Source organism: Mirounga leonina, unplaced genomic scaffold, assembly GCF_011800145.1.
Source record: "Mirounga leonina isolate KUSES-001 unplaced genomic scaffold, KU_Mleo_1.0 Mir_151, whole genome shotgun sequence".
NCBI lineage: Eukaryota > Metazoa > Chordata > Mammalia > Carnivora > Phocidae > Mirounga > Mirounga leonina.
The window spans coordinates 76,784,865-76,806,475 of NW_023270377.1; the positions used below are offsets into that span (position 1 = coordinate 76,784,865).

General features: G+C 41.4%; 1 protein-coding gene across 1 annotated transcript in view; it reads left to right on the forward strand.

Moving 5' to 3' along the window:
• The window catches only part of CACNB4 (calcium voltage-gated channel auxiliary subunit beta 4), a 244,651-nt gene that overhangs the window by 170,082 nt on the left and 52,958 nt on the right, over positions 1-21,611 (forward strand). The gene's annotated exons all lie outside the window — the stretch shown is intronic.

Genomic DNA, 21,611 nt, shown 5'->3' on the forward strand with positions numbered 1-21,611 from the left:
AACAACATAGCTGCTTATGCAGAGCTAGAAGGAAACCAAGGTAGGGTTTTGGCTAAACACTTTTTTTTCTTAAAGGGGATCTGGCTGTGTCGGGGTTTACACCCATTGAGTTGAATATGAACTCGATGTAAGAAGTTTAATATTCTTTCTGTCTGTGAAGATTCATTAGGAACTTACTTCAGACAGTAAGTGATACATTCTTGTTGGAAGATGTATGTTAGGTGGAAGTAAAGTGCATTTTGCATTATCTGTAGCATATGAGAAACTGTAAATTGATTATACAGTGTATTAGCAAATGGAGTGTCAATGGGTGATCAATAACTGGCTGGTGAGAAGTCCAGTTTGGGGGAAGAAGATTACAAGGCATGGTGGCTGAGCTTTGTTCCTCCTTCTTTGGAGAATGGGTTGAATATTTTAGGTTCATCGGCAGGCCCATATTACATATAATATATATTACATTTAATAGCACAGCATCCTGGCACACACTTGAACCATGCTGCGAGGCTGACAGCCAAAATGAGCTGGATCATATTCCCACTTCATTGTATGATTGCAGACTGTGAGGGAAAATGATAGTATTCTCGTTCTTCTGCATTACACTTCAGAATGTGTCATTGCCAAATGCTGCATAGGTTTCAAGTGCAGTCCCTCTCTTGCTACCCAGCTAACAAACTGGAAGCCGAAGAAATGGATTTCCTTCAATTTCAGGTGTTAAGACGTTGCTTATTATGACTGTATTTATGTTGAATGTCTCAGAGTTCAGTGATTTATGGGGTGTATCTGGATTTCTTTTTTTTTCACCTGGTCAGTGGAAGAAAACAGGAGACTGAATGGTATCATATTTATTATGACAGTAACCAGTGGGGCAACTGGAGTTAACATACTCCAGTTTGTAAATTACTCAGTTGTCTGTCAATAATGGACAGTTTATTACTCCATTTTGATTGGCTGAGGAGTAACAGTGACTTCATTTCAGCAGATAAATACTGAGAATTTGAATCTTTAGTGAAATTAATGACAGCTGGAGGAATTCCCAGTTGCACATGTAACTGGAAGTGTTTAACTGCCCAATTAATCATGAATGGATGGATTCAGTAAAACACAGAATACAATCTGTTTTTGCAGGCGTGGCTTTGAAAAATTGGAGGCAAGCATTTTTCTCTACCGAATGCAACTCTGAGTGGCTAGTAAAGTGCCATACATTCTTTTTTAAAGAGCAGTGCAAAGAAATGTCGGTCCCTTTCTCCCTTCGCCCCTCCTTCTCTTCCTTCCTACCTACCTACAGATATTTATTATACACCTGCCAAGTCCATGTTGGAGGCACAAAGACGAAAATGGTGCAGTGCTTGTGCTAAGTAATTATTGTCAGAAAGGTAAAACAGCAACACATACAAACAATTATAGCACAGTGGATCGATGAAACACAGTTTGCCACATGGATAGGAGAAAAGGACCTTCTCGAATAAGAGTCAACACCCTGTACAAGGCAAGTTGATCTGAGAGCACTTCCCCCTCCTTATTCAGCAGGTATTTTCTAGTGCCGACCATGTGCCACGCACTGTGAACAAAGTATATCTGGAAAAACATGAGAAGCATATTATGACTGGGGCATGTTCGAGGAGAAAGATGAAAGATGAACCTAAGTGTTGGCAGGGACAATTTAAGATACCATTTTAATAATGTTGCCCCAGTTTTGTTTCTTTTTGCAAAATAAATGAAGAGACATTTTAAAATTTTGTTGTAGTTTGATGTTGATGAAATAAAGAGTAATGGGACAAAGATTTTGAGTTGATTTAATACATGCTTATGCCCAATCTTAGTAAATACAAAGAAACATATTGTTGATGACTATAGTTAATAATACTGTATTGCATATTTGAAAGTTGCTGAGAGAGTAGATCTTAAAAGTTCTCTCACGAGAAAAAAAATGTAACTGTGTGGTGATGGATGTTAACTGGACTTATGGTGGTGATCATTTTGTAATATATACAAATACCGAATCATTATTTTGTGCACCTGAAGCTAATATAATATTATATGTTGATGGTACCTCAGTTTAAAGAAAGAAACATACTGAATGAATCACAAATTCAGCATTCATTGGCAGAAGTAGGCCAACCCACAGCACAGTAAACTGCTAATTTCTCACTTGGAAACTTCCAAATGGCTAGCAGGAACCTGGGCAGACAGCAAGAGAGGGATTAAAAAACTTCCAGTCTGAAAAGAGACACTAGTAATAATTAGTTTAATTAGCAGCGACCAAGGGCTCAAAAGAACTATCTTTGTACAAAATGGAGGAAAGTTTCACTCATCACAAATGGTAGAATAAAATTTGATGAAAATCATGGTAGTTTTGTTTTTTTCTACTCTTACCTCATTCTACAGTTTTTGAGGTGACTTAAAAAATATATAAAGCCCAAAAAAGTTAGTAAGCAAAGATTAGGGTCATGGAAGATACAAATTAAGAGAAGATCTGTATCAAGAGGGAAGTTAGAACTTAATTCTGACTTCCTGATGGCTGAAGGAAAAAACAAAATATCAGTTGTAGGCTTCTCTACCATAAAGAGAAAATATCTCAGGACAGATGATGACTTAACTTTTATTATTTAGAACACAAGATTCTGGTATTTGCGGAGAACCATTCTTCATTTAGTCATCTGACGTCTAAGTTGGTCATAGACTCAGCCTCACATGTTTTCGGGAGGGTTTTCACTGGGGGAATTTTCCAGGGTGTTCATGGGGCATTTTTGCTGCAGTTTTTATGCAAGCTTAGATTGACATCCCATCAAAAGATGAATGATCATGTTAACCACTAAGAGTGCTGCCAACTTCAGCTACATCCAGTTTATTCTCATGAGAACTACTCAATTGACAGGGTGCATAGTGATTTATTTTCTAGGCAAGTTTAGTTGTTCTGCCCATGTGAGCTTCATTTTTCCTTCATATTCAGCATACTTTACAGCATTTTGTACTAAATGGTAATAGGTTCTATTGTGGTTCCAATTTTATAATGGAGGAATAGAATTTGCAGAAAAAATAGGTTATCAGGAATTCGTTCAGTAAAGCATTAAGATGGGAAAGGCTTGTTGCTCAAATTCTTATTCTTGAAATTAAGATAAGCCTCAGCCTCCGCCCAGTGAGGCATTTTGCTTGTTCATCATTGTCAATTTTTATGCTCTCTTTCATTATAAAGAACTCCTGGAATAAGTACAAAACTATATTTCAATAGCAGTGTCCAAAACTCAGTCCACATTCCTTTTTTAATCTTCATGGTCTTTTTTAGGAGGAGGGATTATTTACTAATTTTATGATATTGCCTTGAACAAGTATAGCTTAAATTGAGAAACTTTTCACAAAATATGAAATTAATAATGAGGATTTACTGGTCCTGTTAGATGAAGGGCTCAATACATTTTAAAACTTTCCCACGTCTACTACATTTTTTCTTTCTTATCAGCTGATTTTTGTTTCTCCTCGTCTCTGCTGAATAGAAATGCTGACAGTTTGTTGATGGATTTAACACAGTTGTTAAAAACCAACACAGAGTGAAAAATACTGGTCTTCAAGTTGAAAATGATTAAATTAAAAGATGTTTTTCACCTCCTTTATCACCTTTAGGCAACACCTAAGACCGTGCCTGCATATGCTAACTGGTCAGTAAATTGTGTCCTGCCGACCCTTTTCATATCTTTATTGAATCTTGGTTCTTGCGTGATTTTTTTGTTGTTGTTACTAATGAAGTAACATGCAAGCCTGCTCAAAACCATAGTTTTCCTGATCAGATTTCTTCTTTTGTAATTATTCATGAAGTGTTCTTTGCTGTTTTTATTTACTATCTGTAGCATTTTATATATATAATATATTTTTTACTTGTTTTATTTAAATTCAGTTAGTTAACATATAGTGTATCATTAGTTTCAGAGACAGAGTTCAGTAATTCGTCAGTTGTATATAACACCCAGTGCTCATTACATCACATGCCCTCCTTAATACGCATCACCCAGTTACCCCATCCCAGCATTTTAGGTATTTAATAAATGTTTCAGAGAAGCTACAATAAGAAAGAGCGTGAGATTTGGAGCCAGATGAGTCCATTTGCTTCTCCCCTATTTCACTTTTTAGCTGTGCAACTCTAGGAAAGTGCATGAGTATAGCCAAGTATATATATGTATGAATATATATTTGTAGAAAGAGATTTCTCTGCCTGGTGGAAGGCACATCTGAGAGCTAACACCAGAATCACAGCCATGACTCTGTTGATACCTCCAGACTCCCAAACCCTCAGTCCTCTCTTCCTGGTAGGGTCTCCAAGAAGCAATTCTTAATTTTCAGACTTCCAGAGCTTGCTGCAAAGAACTCAATGGCAGGAAGATCGGACTCGTTGTGGAGAAACAAAGACTTCAAGGACATTTGCTCAGTGGCTGTTGCCTAAGCCTCCAACAGGCATCCTAAGGAGATAGGCCATTGAAACAGATTGTCCCGTGGAACCATACCATCTCATCAAACCCCTTGTTTACATAAAACCCAGAGATTTGAGGCACCAGCTCTCACAGGATCAGCTCTTCGTTCAGAAAAAAGCCATCCTAGGGAAGAAGCCCATGGGCCTCCAAAGGGGGTTGAGCCTCCTCAGGGTCCCTGGCCTCCACACAGGGCCAGGACATCTACTAGGAGTAGGTTTGCATATAGAGCTGAGCCACCATGAAGAGCCTGGCACCCCATGGAAACAGAAGCCAGGCCAACCCCATTCTTATGACCTCATTTAATTGTAATGACTTCTATGAAGTCTCTGTGGCTAAATACCGTCACTTTGGGGTTTGGGGCTTTAACATAGTGAATTTTGCGGGGATACAAATGTACAATCCATAACAGCAAATTAATGTGTCTCTCTAAAACAGACTTTCTTCACTTATGCAATAGTATACTAAAACAAACATCATGAAGGCACTGGGTATCAAATAAGATGGTTTTTGAACAGTTGCTGGAATAGAGTAGGTAATACATGGTACTTATTATTTTTTATAATTTATTTTTCATGCATTTGTTGTAAAAATTTCCTATGCTGATGTTTACTGTTTAACTGGGTGATTTTTTTTTTAAGATTTTATTTATTTATTTGAGAGGGAGAGAGCATGAGCGGGGCAGGTGCAGAGGGAGGGGGAAAAGCAGATGCCCTGCTGAACAGAGAGCCTGATGTGGGCAGATCCTAGGTCCCGTGATCATGACCCTCACTGAAGGCAGATGCCCCATCGACTGAGCCACCCAGGTGCCCCTGGGTGTTTTTTTTTTTTTTTTAATTGAAGTCTAGTTGACACACATTGTGACATTAGTTACAGGTGTACACCTAGTGATTCCACAACTCTCTGTTAGGCTCTGCTCACCACCGTGTAACTACCATGTGTCTAAACCATTTTTGGAATGTGTTCTTGGGAACGTGTTACTTAGCCTGCCCTTTCCCACCACCATCATCCTGTCAGCCTCCCAGTCAGTCTCTGACTGCACTCTTTCACGTTTCCCCACCCATCTTCCCAGCGCACACTTGCCCATTGGAAACTCTCGCTCCAGTGCAATGTCAGCCCAGTACTCACACCCTCTGAGCAAACACCTCCTCCCAGCTTCCCCGATTTGCTGGGATCTGCATTTATTTCACTCCACAATTTTCCTTCCATCTTCTTCTCAACATGGACCGCTGAACTTCTCATTCCCCAACACTTCCACTGTCTCATTCCTCGTGCTCTTGTTCACAATGCCTCTGCCTTTTCTTGAAATGCCTCGGAAACATTTCCCTGACCCCAGCTGGTCCTTAAGATGCAGTTCAAACCCGGGCACCTGGGTGACTCAGTCAGTTAAGGTTAAGCGGCTGTCCTCGGCTCAGGTCCTGATCCCGGAGTCCAGGGATCGATCCCTGCGTCGGGCTCCCTGCTCAGCGGGGAGTCTGCTTCTCCCCTCTGACCCTACCCCCTCTTGTGCTCTCTCTCTCTCAAATAAATGAATAAAATCTTAAAAAAAAAAAAAAAAGATGCAGTTCAAACCCTGCTTTCTCCATGAGGCTTCCTTTGCTCGGCCACCTCAGACTGACCTCTGCCTTCTTGCAACTCCAAAGTCAATAGTCCTAATCGTTTTTGTTTTTTTTTTTTAAATAACATAGTTCCAGCACCAAATTACTCTATTTCATGAACACATTATCTCATCTCCTCAACTTGATTATCAACTGTTGAAGGGTGAGAAACATGCCTTTTATCTTGCACAACTCCCACCCCAATACTGACTATGCTGTTACAAAATTCATCCTTCTCCCAAGATTTCCTTTATTTTCCTGCTTGGCTTTGTTGTCTGCCCCATCTGGAATGCCCTGTCCTGATGTCTTTTGCTGTACAGTCTATTCCTGATGGCCCTGCTTAACACTCTCTCACCTTCTTGCTACTATCTTCTGTTCCCGCAAACGGAACTAATCTGCTATCTCCTATTCACAAATTGGATTTGTATTTTTGTTCTATCCCTTCTCAGGCTCTCCTTCATAATGTGCTCATTTGCATAACTGTCTGCCCTGTCAGATTATGAGCCCCTGTTATGCAAGGACCACATCTTATTCATCTTCATACATCCATTGCACTTAGCATGGGGTCTTATACATACTGATCTTTCAGCAAGTTCTCGTCACTTTGAATCCCATATTAGATGGTAGACAATCAGACATGACTTAGCATTGTTAGGGCACCTGTGAGTCCTCTTGGGTTACCCAGAACCTGGTGACAGTTATTAGTTAGATTTGCCTGGTTCACATATATACTTTTTTAATGACACTTGAAAGGATTCTCTTATTTGGAACTTAATAAAGACCATAAAGTGCTTAGTATTACTGACTAAAGCGAGACTGTGAGGTTAGAACCAGGCAGTTAAGCATAATTTCACTACTGTGTGCACAGTTTCTGCAAGGCTGTTGGGTACTGACTTCTGGCCCTTTTCACTGGGTATTATTAGTAGCACCCCTCTGCTGGGGGACATAAGGAAAATATCTCTGAGCTCTTTTTTTTCCAGTGCCCATGTGCATCTCCGTTCACTGGTTCAGTGCTGTTGTGTTTCTAGTGAAACAGTGAAGGCCACCTTCACTGAAATATTCCTTTGTCATCTGGAACCTTTTTATTCAAGAGGCAGAGAACTCTTAGTGTATGTGTCTGCATTTGCCTTAAGTTCTCCATTAAGGGACCAAGTCTCCCTGGACTGAATTTCTTGGACGTGTCCCTTCTCTTTACATTACCCAGTGCGTCGGTGCATGCAGCACTGGAAAGATGGAAGCACCTGTCTCTTCCAGATCAGCCTGCCCAGTGCTGGCTGCTGGTCTCAGGGTCATCCTCTTTTACACTGTGAGTCTCTCTGAGCTTTGTTGTGGCAGCATGGAAGGAGTTTCATGTCCCCTGCAATAGCAGGGGTGGTGGAGGAAAAGAGCTTTCAGGATGAACCCAATGACAAAAAAGCTTTTCCACAGGGCGTCTGGGTGGCTCAGTTGGTTGAGCAACTGCCTTCGGCTCAGGTCATGATCCTGGAGTCCCGGGATCGAGTCCCGCATCGGGCTCCCTGCTCAGCAGGGAGCCTGCTTCTCCCTCGGACCCTCCCCCCTCTCATGCTTTCTCTCTCTCTCTCATTCTCTCTCTCAAATAAATAAATAAAATCTTAAAAAAAAAAAAAAAAAAAGCTTTTCCACTGACCAGACATCCTGTCTCTTAGGTTTTAATGGGAATCCCCTGCTTCTCTTCTCAGGCCTTGCCTTCACCTGGGCTTGGGTTCTGCTCTATAACCATTGTCGCCCCTGACAACAGAGACTATAAGACTATGGTACTCAGATGTTTGTTAATTTAGTTCAAATCTAACCATTTGAATTATGTATGTATATGGTTCATGAATTTTTCCCCATCTATTAAGATGCAGAATGAGCGTGATAACAAAAGTCCTATTTTATTTTATTTATTTATTTATTTAAAGATTTTATTTATTTATTTGAGAGAGAGAGAATGAGAGACAGCACATGAGAGTGGGGAGGGTCAGAGGGAGAAGCAGACTCCCTGCCGAGCAGGGAGCCCAATGCGGGACTCGATCCTGGGACTCCAGGATCATGACCTGAGCCGAAGGCAGTCGCTTAACCAACTGAGCCACCCAGGCGCCCCAAAAGTCCTATTTTAAATAAATTTACCGCATCTTTAAAATGGGAGCGTTTTCATTTTTTTTTTAAAGATTTTATTTATTTATTTGACAGAGAGACACAGTGAGAGAGGGAACACAAGCAGGGGGAGTGGGAGAGGGAGAAGTAGGCTTCCCGCCGAGCAGGGAGCCCGATGCGGGGCTCGATCCCAGGACCCTGGGATTATGACCTGAGCCGAAGGCAGACGCTTAATGACTGAGCCACCCAGGAGCCCCGAGCGTTTTCATTTTTTAAGCATGTATTTCAAGGAGGCAAAAGGGCGAGGAAATAGGAAAAAAAGCAAAATATAGTTAAGGTAAAGCAGCTTGTATATTCTGTGCCCAGAGACTCCATATTCTGCTTTTGGAAGGGAAAAGAGCCTTCTCTCTTGGAGGTAACTCTTTGAACACATTTAGAATTCTAAAATTTTCTGATAGATTGGTTCCTTCTGTTGAGAGGGCTGGCTCTGAAGCCTGAGGTGTGGGTGGGTTAGCAGAGGACATGACTATGCTCTGTGATTGGTGGCTACCCGAGCCCTGGCCATCTTGAAGTGGGTGCTGGAGTCTTAGAGAGGAGGGCCACCACATCAGCCCAGCTAGTGAGCATGTCACTTGGAGCTGCCATGCAGCTTAGGGTGGAGAGTGGGTCAAGGGCATCATTCCTACACTCAAAGGACAGTCATTTTAACCATGCTACTCTCTGACAAAAAACCAAAACTGACTATCTTCAGGTTATTCTCGAAGAGGGAATGCCTCCTGGGTAAACACAGCTTTGGCAGGCAGAGAAAATATGGAGGAATAAGGCCAACCTGATTTCTAAACTTCATTTTAGCCAATACCTTTAATTGTTTCAATAAAAGTTCTTACTAGAGCATTTAATTCCTACTCAGCTAGCTTTACATCGTTATCCATTTTTTTATTGATATATAATTAACATGCGGTGTTATATTAGTTTCAGGTGTACAGTATAATGAGTCAACAATTCTATACATTACTCAGTACTCATCATGATAAGTGTACTTCATCCCCTTCATCTATCTCACCCTTCCCCCCACCCACCTCCCTCTGGCAACCACCACTTTGTTCTCTGTATCTAAGAGTCTGTTTTTTTGTCTCTTGTTCTTTGTTCTTTGTTTTGTTTCTTAAACTCCACATATAAGTGAAATCATATGGTATTTGTCTTTCTCTGTCTGACTTTTTCACTTAGCGTAATACACTTTAGGTCCCTCAATTTTATTTACCCAAAGAAAACAAAAGCACTAATTTTAAGATATATGTACCCCTATATTTATTGCACCATTATTTACAATAGCCAAGGTATGGAAGCAACCCAAGTGTTCATCAATAGATGAATGGATAAAGAAAATGTGAAATATTTATCAATCTATCTATATCAATATAGATCTATCAATATAAGTAGATACATTTATATATATAATGGAATATTACCCAGTCATAAAAGAGAATGTGATCTTGCCATCAGCATTCTATTTGTTAGACAGGGGCTAAAAACAGCAAGTTGGGCTCACCCAAGAAACAAAGGGCCAGGATAAATCTATCAACTGAAGTGTACTTGCTAACTTTTACTGAGTGATTCCTCTGCTGAGTGCTTCCACTATTTGTTCTGAGTGTATAATCTTCACAGCAGGTGCATGAGTTAGGTTAATATGCTGCTTTTCAGAAAGGAAGTTAAGCATAAAGGATTAAATATCTTGTCCAGAAGCAAACATCTAGTGACTGACTGACTGCCTTAGGATTCCAACTGGGGCAGTCTAGCTTCAAAGCCCAAGTCTGAACTGCTCTTTTCTATTCCAGCTCTCATCTGAATAATCACTTCCTCTCCTTAGATTTCCTAATGAAAAATAAAGGTGATCAGAATAAATTAAATCATAGTATCTCTCCCAGATTCATTTTCATCAATAATTTCATCTCTTAACTTGTTTTTTGTTTGTTTGGTCCAAAAAAGTTTCTAACAAAAAGTGAGCAGCTATCAATTTCCTCTCTAATCACTCTGGATATATTAATGAGCTAATGGATAGGCCTGAAGAAAGGGGAGAGAAAACCCACAGGTTTGATGGTCACATCCTTAGTAATAGTTGATTATATGTATTCTGTTGTCAATGCAAATGAACACTCCATCCCCAATTACTTGCAGACCTGATTCCTGGCACTATAAAGACATCTTTAAGAACTGATCTCAGAGGAATCTTAGAGATCATCCAAGAGATGCTCTTGCTTGAAAGGCAAGTCTTGGCTTCACTAGCTGATTGCTGGGTGACTTAGAGCGCGCAGCTTGACCTGTCAATAAGGCCTCAAAAGAACTTTGGAGAGAAATCAAGATAATGTACTAGAGAGGACAGAACATCCTAGTAATTGTTAGTTAATTTTAAAAGCAGAGAGAGAGAGAGAAATTGATTCTACTTTTTTTTTTTATGCCTCCAACCCTGATGATCTGCTCATCCAACAGTGCCTACCAGCACCTCTGCTGGGCTTAGTTATTAGCTATTAGCAAAGACTTTGGAGTCAGTCACACCAAAGCTCACCACACTTCACCAGCTGTATAAGCTTGAGCATATTACTGGTGACTCTAAGCCTTGTTTACATCAATGCAGAAAATGAACTCTGTCTCTTAAAGTTTTTATGGTGATTAAATTAGATAACATCTGTAAAGTGCGGTTTTATTCTGATTAAAGCCCCATTTCCTGGTTCCAAAGGTTGAACTAAGAGTAAGTCCTTGTCCTCTACCTAATGGGTTCCAACACAGAATTGTCAGATGGGAGTCAAAAAACAAGCCTTGCTTTCATCTCCTCCCACTTCTGAATGCGCTGGGGAGGAAGGGCACTATGCCAGGGGAAGGATGTGAGGTCTGGCCACTCCACATTCCAAATGGGGTTGGTCCACTTGGATGAGGAGGGCTGGGCACTGTATAGTCTCTATCAAGACCCCAAAGAGCAGAGGGCTAGCAAGTGTGTAAAGAATATGGCAGTCTAGCGTACAAGGCCCATGACATTAAGCTGCTGGAAGATTCCTTCTTCTGTGGAGGTAACCAGGGGTTGGCACAGCTTTGACCTAGAGCGGCAAGTGTTCTGCAAGTGTGCGTAAGGGACCCACCACACCTCTCAATACCCTCGAATCAGTCCCTTTCTTATAATACCAAAATAGCATCTGTACCTAAATTTAAACTGCTCCAGTAAGTTACATCAAGTTGTTTTTAACTTAAGATATACAGGCTTCAGAAACTTAGGAGATTGGCTGGTAACCAAAGAGAAAAACTCATACCAATCTAGCCTTTGCTGGGGCTTTTCCAGGAAATATTCTTTCCCAAGACCACAATTAATAAAAGTGCTTAACCCTAACCATAGTACATATATATGGACATCATAGTGCTCCATAAATGATAGTGGTTATTATTATTTTTGATATTATAATGATTACTAATAATGTTGCCTATCAAAATTATCATTTAAGGTTAATGTACTCTTTCATTCAGTAAGTAGTTCTGAGCTCCTCTGCGGTACAAGGCTTGTGCTGTGCACTCCGAGGACAACAAAGGCTGTTAAGACATGGTCCCCACCTGAAATGAAGTAGGTGCTTCACTCTGGCTTCCGTTAACACCTGCAGCTGTCTGGGGGAAGCATTTCTGCTCCTGATGACACACCTGGATTCCCTTAGCTGTCAATACACACTCACTCAATGAGAAACTTAATGAATAAAAAATAGCTCCAGCGAATTAAAGGTAATTTTTCATCAATTTTGGAGGCTCCAGAAATAATATACAGGTGAGGTGTAAGTCCTTTCCACGCTTTCTTCTTCTCTTCTAAGCCAACCTATCCTTCCCTTTAAATGCCAGAAGGAAAGGTCTTTTTTTTTTTTTTTTTTTTGAAGATGTAAGTGATTGCCTGAAGCTACTTTTAGGAGAAGCATATTTACTATCATATTTCTAATATGACTCAAACGTCGACCACAAAAGTAGTGTTTTGTGGGCTACTTTTTGCAGACCACTCTGGGACAACATGAGAAGGAAGCACTTCTCAGTCACTTTTCCAGAAGGGCCATAGAAGTCCACATTTACAAGAAACTTTTAGTTCCCTCATCCGTATGCAGGTCTGCATTACCAGCAGCATATCCAGGATTTCCTGAGCAAATACCATCATTTCCTTTTTAACATCTCAGCTGAAACCAGATTAGTGCTGCTCTAGCTACTGCCCTTGAATGAAGACTTGTGCCCAGGTTTCTGCTGACAGGGGCCAGCGCGAGGGTTAGTCAGGCATAGCTGGCAAGGCACTCACCTGTGTTACATGAATTGGTCAGAAGCTCTTACTACACTCTGACCAGGTAGGGCTGGTTCCTGGGGTGGCTGCTCAATGTCCCATGATGTTATTCTGTGGCCTGTGCCTGAAGCCACCTTCCCAGCAGGTGATCACTTTCCCTTTCCCATAAGGAGAGTGAGCTCCATCATCTCATCATGCCTACCTTTAGGGTACAGTTTCTTACTGGATGCAACAGAACAGAAAAAAAACAAACAAAAAAACCTGATCATGACTTTTTCAACTTATATTACCCCTCAGTCTCACAGAAGGGTTTTGATTTACTGCTAACTGTGTTCACTGATGTCACACTTCTTACATATTTGTACAATATTATGCACTGGTTATCAAAGCCGTTTCAGCCAGATGGCATCCATATGAAGTAATCTTTATCTTTTGTTCTTCTCCCAGTATATTAAGTAGAACCACGTGAAATTGCGGTTCTTATACTACCCCCAATATAAAAAGAATCTGCCTCCCCATTACCACCATTGGCAGGGATTAATTGCAAATCTACTTTTAGCCCACATTTCAACTTCTCCTTTCCCACAGCACCTAATGGCTCGGCTGATAGAGACTTCCGGTCCATCTCCATCTGGGCCTTTTTGTTACTTCCCTCTTTGTGCTTGTGAGGTCAGTTGACATTCTTCTGTAGTGATTGTACCTCCATTAATGGGTCTTCTTGGCAATTGAAAGAAATAGCAATCCGAAATTAGGCAATTATGGCCATTGTCAGACTAGTCAGACTAGTCAACAGAACAAGAAGGGTGAGGCTGGTTAAGTTTTCTAAATGAATATTACTTCCTTTTAAATAAACTGTTACGTAAAACAGTTCTAATAGAACCCGTTAATTTGGATTCCACTAATGAGATAATTCAGATAAGGCGGCACTTTGTTTTTAACTATAAGTTTGTATATGATTATAATTTAATTACAAGAAATAGCCTGTACATAAGTAGTGTAAACACAATTGGGGGAGTGACCCTTTAAGTTACTTTAAGGTACTCAGAGGTACCTGAAAATTTCCTATCAATAACTAAAATGCTGTGCAGAAATCCTGTCATTAAAGCAGAAGCTCAAAGAAATCTACAAATCAAAGCCTTGATAATCTAGAGATACCGCGTGGCAAACACGTCTATTGAGAAGCAGCCTGCAATTCACTTTCCATGATCTCAGATTGCCATTTCTTTACCTACTTCCATCATTCTAAATTAGGGACATTTTAGTCTATGGTCAGTGTTAAAATATTGTAGAATGGGGTTTTGTTTTACTGAAGGAACTAAAGGAACTAAAATGTTTGACATAAGTTTTTGCATCTGATTTTGTAGGGGAAAATTTTTTAAAAGATTCTACCCATGCTCCTGCCCGCTGCATAGCGAGCTCCCTGTGATAGTGGCATGGAGGAAGGTTCTTAACTGTCTGTCTTGAGCTTCAAATGCCTCATCTGTAAAATGGGGATAATCATAACCTACTTCATAGGGTTGATGGGATGATATAAAGTCCGTAAATTAATAACTCACATTGGTGCCGGGTAGGCTGGGTTCATGCAGGATGGAAATCAAATATGAGCCAGGAGGAAGTGAAAACAGAGTTTGTTGAAGATACATGTATATATAGAGAAATATAGACAGAGCGGGGCGCCTGGGTGGCTCAGTTGGTTAAGCGACTGCCTTCGGCTCAGGTCATGATCCTGGAGTCCCGGGATCGAGTCCCGCATCGGGCTCCCTGCTCGGCAGGGAGTCTGCTTCTCCCTCTGACCCTCCTCCCTCTCATGCTCTCTGTCTCTCATTCTCTCTGTCTCAAATAAATAAATAAAATCTTTAAAAAATATATATATATAGACAGAGCATCCGGGAGACTTGGAAAGGAAAGGAGCATGAGTCTTGTCTTTGCTTGGGGTGTGGGTTTTTATTGTCACTTTTGGTCTGGTGCACACGGCCTCTTAGGCATCCAGGAACTGGCCAGAACAAGGACAGGGTCCTGTTGTCCCTCATGAGTCACTCATTCCCTGAAGCCAGGGGTCTTGGCATCAAGGTTTTTGGAGTCAGTGGTCTTGAACGTTTAGATGACCCTACCTAGTCACTCCTTAGACGTTATCTATTGTGCTGGAAGACTCCAAAGATAGCAATATTTCTTTGTCCCTTACAAGGAGGAAGTATGCTGTTTGCATTACAAGGCAGGTGTAGAGTGGGGTGGGGGTGCAGGCCCTAGCAAGAATAGAAGTTGGAGGGGCGCCTGGGTGGCTCAGTTGTTAAGCATCTGCTTTCCACTCAGGTCATGATCTCAGGGTCCTGGGATCGAGCCCCGCATTGGGCTCCCTGCTCAGCGGAAAGCCTGCTTCTTCCTCTCCCACTCCCCCTGCTTGTGTTCCCTCTCTCGCTGGGTCTATCTCTGTCAAATAAATAAATAAAATCTTAAAAAAAAAAAAAAAAAGAATAGAAGTTGGAGAAGGAGCAAAGGAAAAAAAAAAAAAGAAGGCAAGGGGTCCCTTTAGTTTCCCTGTCTGGACATAAAAGTAAGGGTTGAGTGAGCATTTATTTTCTTTCCTTCCCTTTATGGCCTCTTCAGAGCATACTGCTTTGCTGCCCTTGACTGCTCTTTGAAGCCCCCAAACGAAGCTTAGATTAATGGCTGGGGTTGACCTTCAGGTCTTAGGTCCAGTAGAAGTGGGCCACAGAGCTGCCTCGTTCTTTCACCCAGCCTCCTAATTACAAGAAATGGCACAAGGTACCTTAAAGCAGAGTTAAATTGTCATCTCTAAGGTGTAGTTTCAAAAGTTCCTTGTTCTGCCAAAGTGCTGAGAATGCACACACTATCCAGTGCTCTGGATTAAGGCAATGAAAACAATTCTTTAAAAACAAAAAAACAACACCAAACTCATGTTATGGGGCTGGGATGGCTAACAATTAACATCACACCCAGTAATCATAAACCTTGGTCAATTAACCAACCATCCTAGAACTTAAAATCATGGAACAAAGAATAGATAGATGTTGATGGGAGCAAGAGTGTCTTTCTTTTCAACAAAACTGAGCTTCTGCACCAGACATTGCCTTGGAGACTAGCCTGGACCCTTGTAGGCTGGTGCCTTAGCAAAAAGCTCTGGCATGTTTGGTGAAGGGGGTGAAGGAGAAGAAAGTATCTGTAAGAAAGCGGGGCTGGACTGTAAACATAAAGGATGCCTAAGAGACCTTTTTGCTTAGAGCAGCCTTGTGAGTGGGCTATTCACCCATCTACCCTGGGAAATCTGGGAAAATAATCAAGTAAGGGTTTTTTCCTTCTGCAGTGTGGAAAAGTGCATCGTTTAAGTCATTGCAAACTCGGTGGAGAGAAACAAACTCAAATCTATTGGGAGTGATATGTTTCTCTGGACATTCCATCGTCACTTAGTCCACTTGGTACAACTATTAAATACCAAATTTACACCAGGTTGGACATTCACTTGTCTAATCTGGAAGTGAAACTGACATTTGGAATGTCTGCTCCCGCACAGCTCAATATGGTAGCCACTAGTTATGTGTGGGTATTTAAATTTAAATTATTTGAAGTAAAATAAAATTTAAGCATTTAAACATTAGATAAAAAATTCAGTTCTTCCGTTTCACTAGTCACATTTCAAGTGCTCCATAACCACCTGTGACTAGTGGCTACCATATTGAATTGCACCCATAAAGAGAATCTCCATCACTACAGAAGTTCTCTAGGACAGCAGGGGTTTAGTATGTGCCATTATTATGCTGTATACTATGTTGTACTATGGTATCTTATTAATTCTCCAAAATAACCCTGAAGGGTTTCATTTCCATTTTTCGAATGAGGAAAGACTCTCAGATGGTTAAGCCATTCTCCTCTCATGCAGTAGCCACTGCAGACCTGACCAGAGGTTAGTGTTCAGTGAATGGACAGCTGAGCTAGCAAGTGAGAGGTCCAAGACTGTCTGAGCCTGAAGCCCAAACGTTCCAGCAAGAACAAGGTTCTGTTCTGCTATTAATGCATTTTAAAATCAAACATTTGGGGGCACCTGGGTGGCTCAGTCGGTTAAGTGTCTGCCTTTGGCTCAGGTCGTGATCCCAGGGTCCTGAGATCGAGGCCCGCATCAGGCTCCCTGCTCACTGGGGAGTCTGCTTCTCCGTCTCCCTCTGCCTCTCTCCCCTCTCTCTGCTTATGCTCTCTCTCTCGATCTCTCTCTCAAATAAATAAATAAAATCTTAAAAATAAAATAAATAGGGGTGCCTGGGTGGCTCAGTTGGTTGGGCGACTGCCTTCGGCTCGGGTCATGATCCTGGAGTCCCTGGATTGAGTCCCGCATCGGGCTCCCTGCTCGGCAGGGAGTCTGCTTCTCCCTCTGACCCTCCCGACCCTCCCCCCCTCATGCTCTCTCTCTCTCAGTCTTTCTCTCTCAAATAAATAAATAAAATCTTTAAAAAAATAAAATAAAATAAACATTTGTGAACTCTCCCTTCTCCTTACTCTACTTTCATGACATAATATTAAAATAGTCAAAAAATACAACAATAAAATACAAATAATAGAGTAAAATAATAAAATACACATAACTAAAATTTCTTATAAAAAGAGAAAGTATATTCCAATTTTAAAAGGACAGGGTCAGTAAGTGGATGCGCAGGTCTTGCAATGGGATTAGAGAGGGACTGGGGATGACACAGGTCTCTTTGGAGGTGGTAGAAATACTCTAATATTAGATTCTGGTTTAAATTGTGTTCTGTAAGTTTACTAAAAATCATTGAATTGTACATTTAAAATGTGTGAATTTAATGATATATAAATTATGCCTCAGTAATGCTGTTTTTTTTTTTTTTTTTTTAAATAACAAGATGTAAATCCTAAAACCCTGGGGCAGCCAAAAATTTAATGCTGAGAAGCTGCCAGAATTTTAGTGAGTCAAAGATTAGTTGCTGGCATTCCCTGAATTTCCCTAATGGTGGTAAAAGGTGAGGTTTCATTTCAAACCAAACACTGGGAAACTCTACAAGGTGTACATTATTATCCTCATCTCTCAGGGGATGAAATGGAGACTTAGAAAGTTAAAATAAGTTGCCCAAGATCCCCAGCCAGGAAAAACTGGCTAGAGTGTTCAACGCAGCACTGGCTGGCCCCCCAGCCCATGACTGCTCTCTCCCCTACGTCGTGCCCCGCCTCTGGGAATGAGAAGAAGCCCTTCCATTGTTCGACTCGGGATCACTTTCCTTCTTCCAGAACAACAGCAAACTGATTTTCCAGTGTTTCCATCAGTGTTTTGTATTTTGTACTCAAGATTCATGAAAGGCATGAGTCTGTTTTCAATATTGAAAAAAGGGCGGAAAACAGGTCTGAGCCTTATGTTAATGGAAAGATTTGCGTTTCTTTTTTTTTAAGATTTATTTATTTTAGACAGAGCGTGAGTGGGAGGAGAGGGGCAACAGGGGTGGGGAGAGAATCCTCAAGCAGACTCCCTGTTGAGCGCAGAGCCCAACGCAGGGCTCCATTTCAGAACCCCCAGATCATGACCTGAGCTGAAACCAAGAGTCGGCCACCTAACCAACTGAGCCATCCAGGTGCCTCTCTCTCTTTTGATGTTTACTAGAATCCATTATGTTTTGGCTTTTAAATGACATCCCTGAGGGATGCCTGGGTCGATTAAGCGTCTGCCTTGGGCTCAGGTCATAATTCCAGAGTCCTGTGATCGAGCCCCACATCGGGCTCCCTGCTCAGGGGAGAGTCTGCTTCTCTGTCTGCCCCTTAACCCGCTCTCATGCTCTCTCTCTCTCTCTCACACACACACTCTCTCTCAAATTAATAAATGAAATCTTTAAAAAAAAATGACATCCAAGCATATACATATACATCTGTCTATATACATATATTATATTTATGAAGAGACTTATGGCAGTTGCTTCCATTTCTCTCCTGATTTAGTTGGTTCATTGGAGACCAAGATGGGACTTGCCATGGTGTTTGCTTAGGAACTTTTGAAGCTAGCCTCTGTCATGCCTCTTGCACAGGTTTGGCTCAGCTGATAAGCTGGCTAGCTTGCTGTTTGCCCATTTTATGACATAGAATTCCAGAAGATGGAAAGCTGGTGGGGCTGCATGTTCCAGCCTTTGCCAGAGCTAGTAACCTTTACATGTTCACTTATATCCTCTTGGCAGCCCGCCTTGTTCTCTTCTTGCCAGTTCCCTGTGCCTGGTCATAAATGTGTAACCAGCTCTCTGGCAGCCCGCCCCCTCCAGCCCTCAGTTTTACCAAGCCTGCGGTAGCCCCTTCCCTTCCAGATCCTTCCTCTGGTCTGGCCCAGGCAGTCTCCTCTTGCTGCCCTGTGGCTTCGTTGTTCTTCTCTCTGAACCTTTGTACACCACTCAACTCCTTTTTGTTTTCTTTTCCTTCTTTCTCCTGGGCTATGTCTATACTCTCTTTCACCCAGTTGAAACAAAACAAAACAAATAAATAAAAACAAGAAACCATTTCTTTGCCAAGCCAGCAGAACACATCCATGAGCCAAATTTGGGCTCTTGATGGTGGACTTTGGTTTTCCCCAGACCCTGAAAGACAGCAGCAGTGATTTTCCTATTCAAAGCAATGTAGATGGCATTGAAAAAAAGAAAGAAGAAGAAAAACCAGAGTAAATGTCGAAATGATGTAACCCTGGGATTATGAAAACGAATATCCTAGTGCTTTATCTTTCCCGCTACCCATAGTCTCAGAAACAGGGAAGTAAACAGAAGCTTCTGCTTTTATGTGTACTTGGCAATAGTAGAACTTAATAAGTAATTCTGAAATTTCCACCGTCTTGTTCACATTTCAAAATCAAGTTCATTTGCAGGAATCCTTTGAGTTGCTTCTTGTGTGCTCAGAGATGATGGAATGCCAGGATGAAAAGTCGTTAAGGTAGTTTCGGGAATGAGCTGTCTCCTCGTGTCAACAGTAGACTGCCTATTTTAGTCGTTTGCCTCACCGCTGCAGCAGGCAGCCTGCCTGCTCCTGAACCACAGTCACCAGCCTCCCCAGCACATGTTTGCAAAACATGGCAAGTGCCTCCTTGCTGACTTCACGCAGCATAATCATGTGCCGGTCCAGACCTCGGCACACAGCCAGTCCAGTGTCTTAAAATGATCTACAGCATACATCATACTGCCGCAAAGCATCACCTCGCGCTAACTCAAAACTGTTCTCGTATATATTTTAGAAACATTGTTTCCTTTCTCTCTTACTCTGGATTTTTTACAGTTATACCTAACTTTGGACAAAAGCTGTGTTCTAAGAGAACTCATTAAAAGGACTTCAAGGTAGCTTTTTTTTCAGCAATGAGGGATCTATAGAATAGTCAGTCACCTTGCATTGATCCATTTTGTAGGTCCAGATTTTCCCCCAGTACTTTTGCACAGAGGAATTTGGTTATAATTTTTGTTTAACAAATCCATTTCTTCTATAAAGGGCACTTTCAAAAGTGCTACATTAAGTGCATGGATTTGGGCACATTGTGGTTATCACACTTATAGTGTAATCATTTTGCAATATATAAGTGCATCAAATCAACAAATTTTACACCCCAAACTTACATGTTGTTATATGTCAATTATATCTCAGTAAAGCTGGGAAAAAAACAGTGTTTTCTTGGCAACAAATATAATAAGAAAAATGAATACTTTTTGAGATGGGCTATTGTGCATATATAAGTGAGTTGAAAAAATGATTAGAGTCTGTTAATTTTTTTAAAAAATCAATGTAGAGCCCTCCGGACTAGGAAACAGGGATGAGAATGGCCATTTATTATGTACCTGCCATGTGCCAGATCCTGGAGTAAATTTTTTTTTTTTTAAGATTTTATTTATTTATCTGACAGAGAGAGAGAGAACAAGTAGGCAGAGAGATAGGCAGAGGGAGAGAGAGAAGCAGGCTCCCCGCTGAGCAGGGAGCCCGATGTGGGGCTTGATCCCAGAACTCTGGGATCATGACCTGAGCCGGAGGCAGCCGCTTAACCGGCTGAGCCACCCAGGCGCCCCCTGGAGTAAATATTTTAATATCAGGTGCAGCTCAGTGTAGGGTTTCAAACTGCTGGTTCTAAAGTTCAACTGCCCAAGTTTGAATCGAAGCTTCTACACTGTTACAAGGATTCAGAGATGAGGTGTGCAAAGCAGCTAGTTCTTGTGCTGGTATGATAGTGAAGGCTAAGTCAATTAGCTGTTCGTTATTCTTTGAAGTAAGTGGTGTCCCCGTTGTGCACATGAAGAGACTGAGTCTGGAGTGGCCGAAGTAACTTGCATACAGTTTTCTAAAGTAAGTTGCAGAAGCAGAATTAAGAACCAGGGTTCTATTGGGTGTTCTGATAAAACCTCTCACCAGGAGTTACTGTCCTAGGCCACCAGGGAAATCTGTGCTAACCCTAACATTTCTAAGTTTAGGAAAACTTTCAAAGGATCCATTTCAGCAGTCAACCATTCTTAGAGTTCTTTTCTGCAGTGGATAGCAGATTCTCAGCTATATGGATAGGTCTATGCTTTTCAAAATCTGTGCGTGACTTATGAAACATGCCAAATACATCAGTTCTATCAATAATGCTGCTGTGTAAATGTCATCATCTATGCAAATATCAACTTGTAATGCCAGCTTGAGGATATCGTAAGGGTGACGTTCCTTTAGCAACCAGAAGGCAAACTTAAAAGGAATTTTTTTTAACTTTTTAACTAGCTCCTGTAGTTTTCATCTCTTCTTACACCATGAATACCGAGTGATGCTGGGCGCCCCCAGTACCTTGGCCACATCTGTCAGGCTGGATTTCAGTGTTGTTCAAATAGCCTTCCTAGATGTGTGCTTCCGTTGAGGACATCCTTGTTTTCATCTTTAAGGTTCATGGCTTGGTAGCCATAGTGACCAGGTATGGCTATTGTAGGACAATGACTGAAGTTTTGTTTTGTTTTGAGAGGGAGAGAGGGGCGGAGGGGCAGAGGAAGAGGGAGACAGAGATTATTAAGCAGGCTCCACACCCAACATGGAGCCCGACGTGGGGCTCGATCTCACAACCCTGAGATCAATGACGTGAGCCAAAATCAAGAGTTGGACGCTTAACTGACTGAGCCACCCAGGCGTCCCAATGAATGAAGCTTTAATAGTGAAAGAGTTCAATGGTGTGGATAC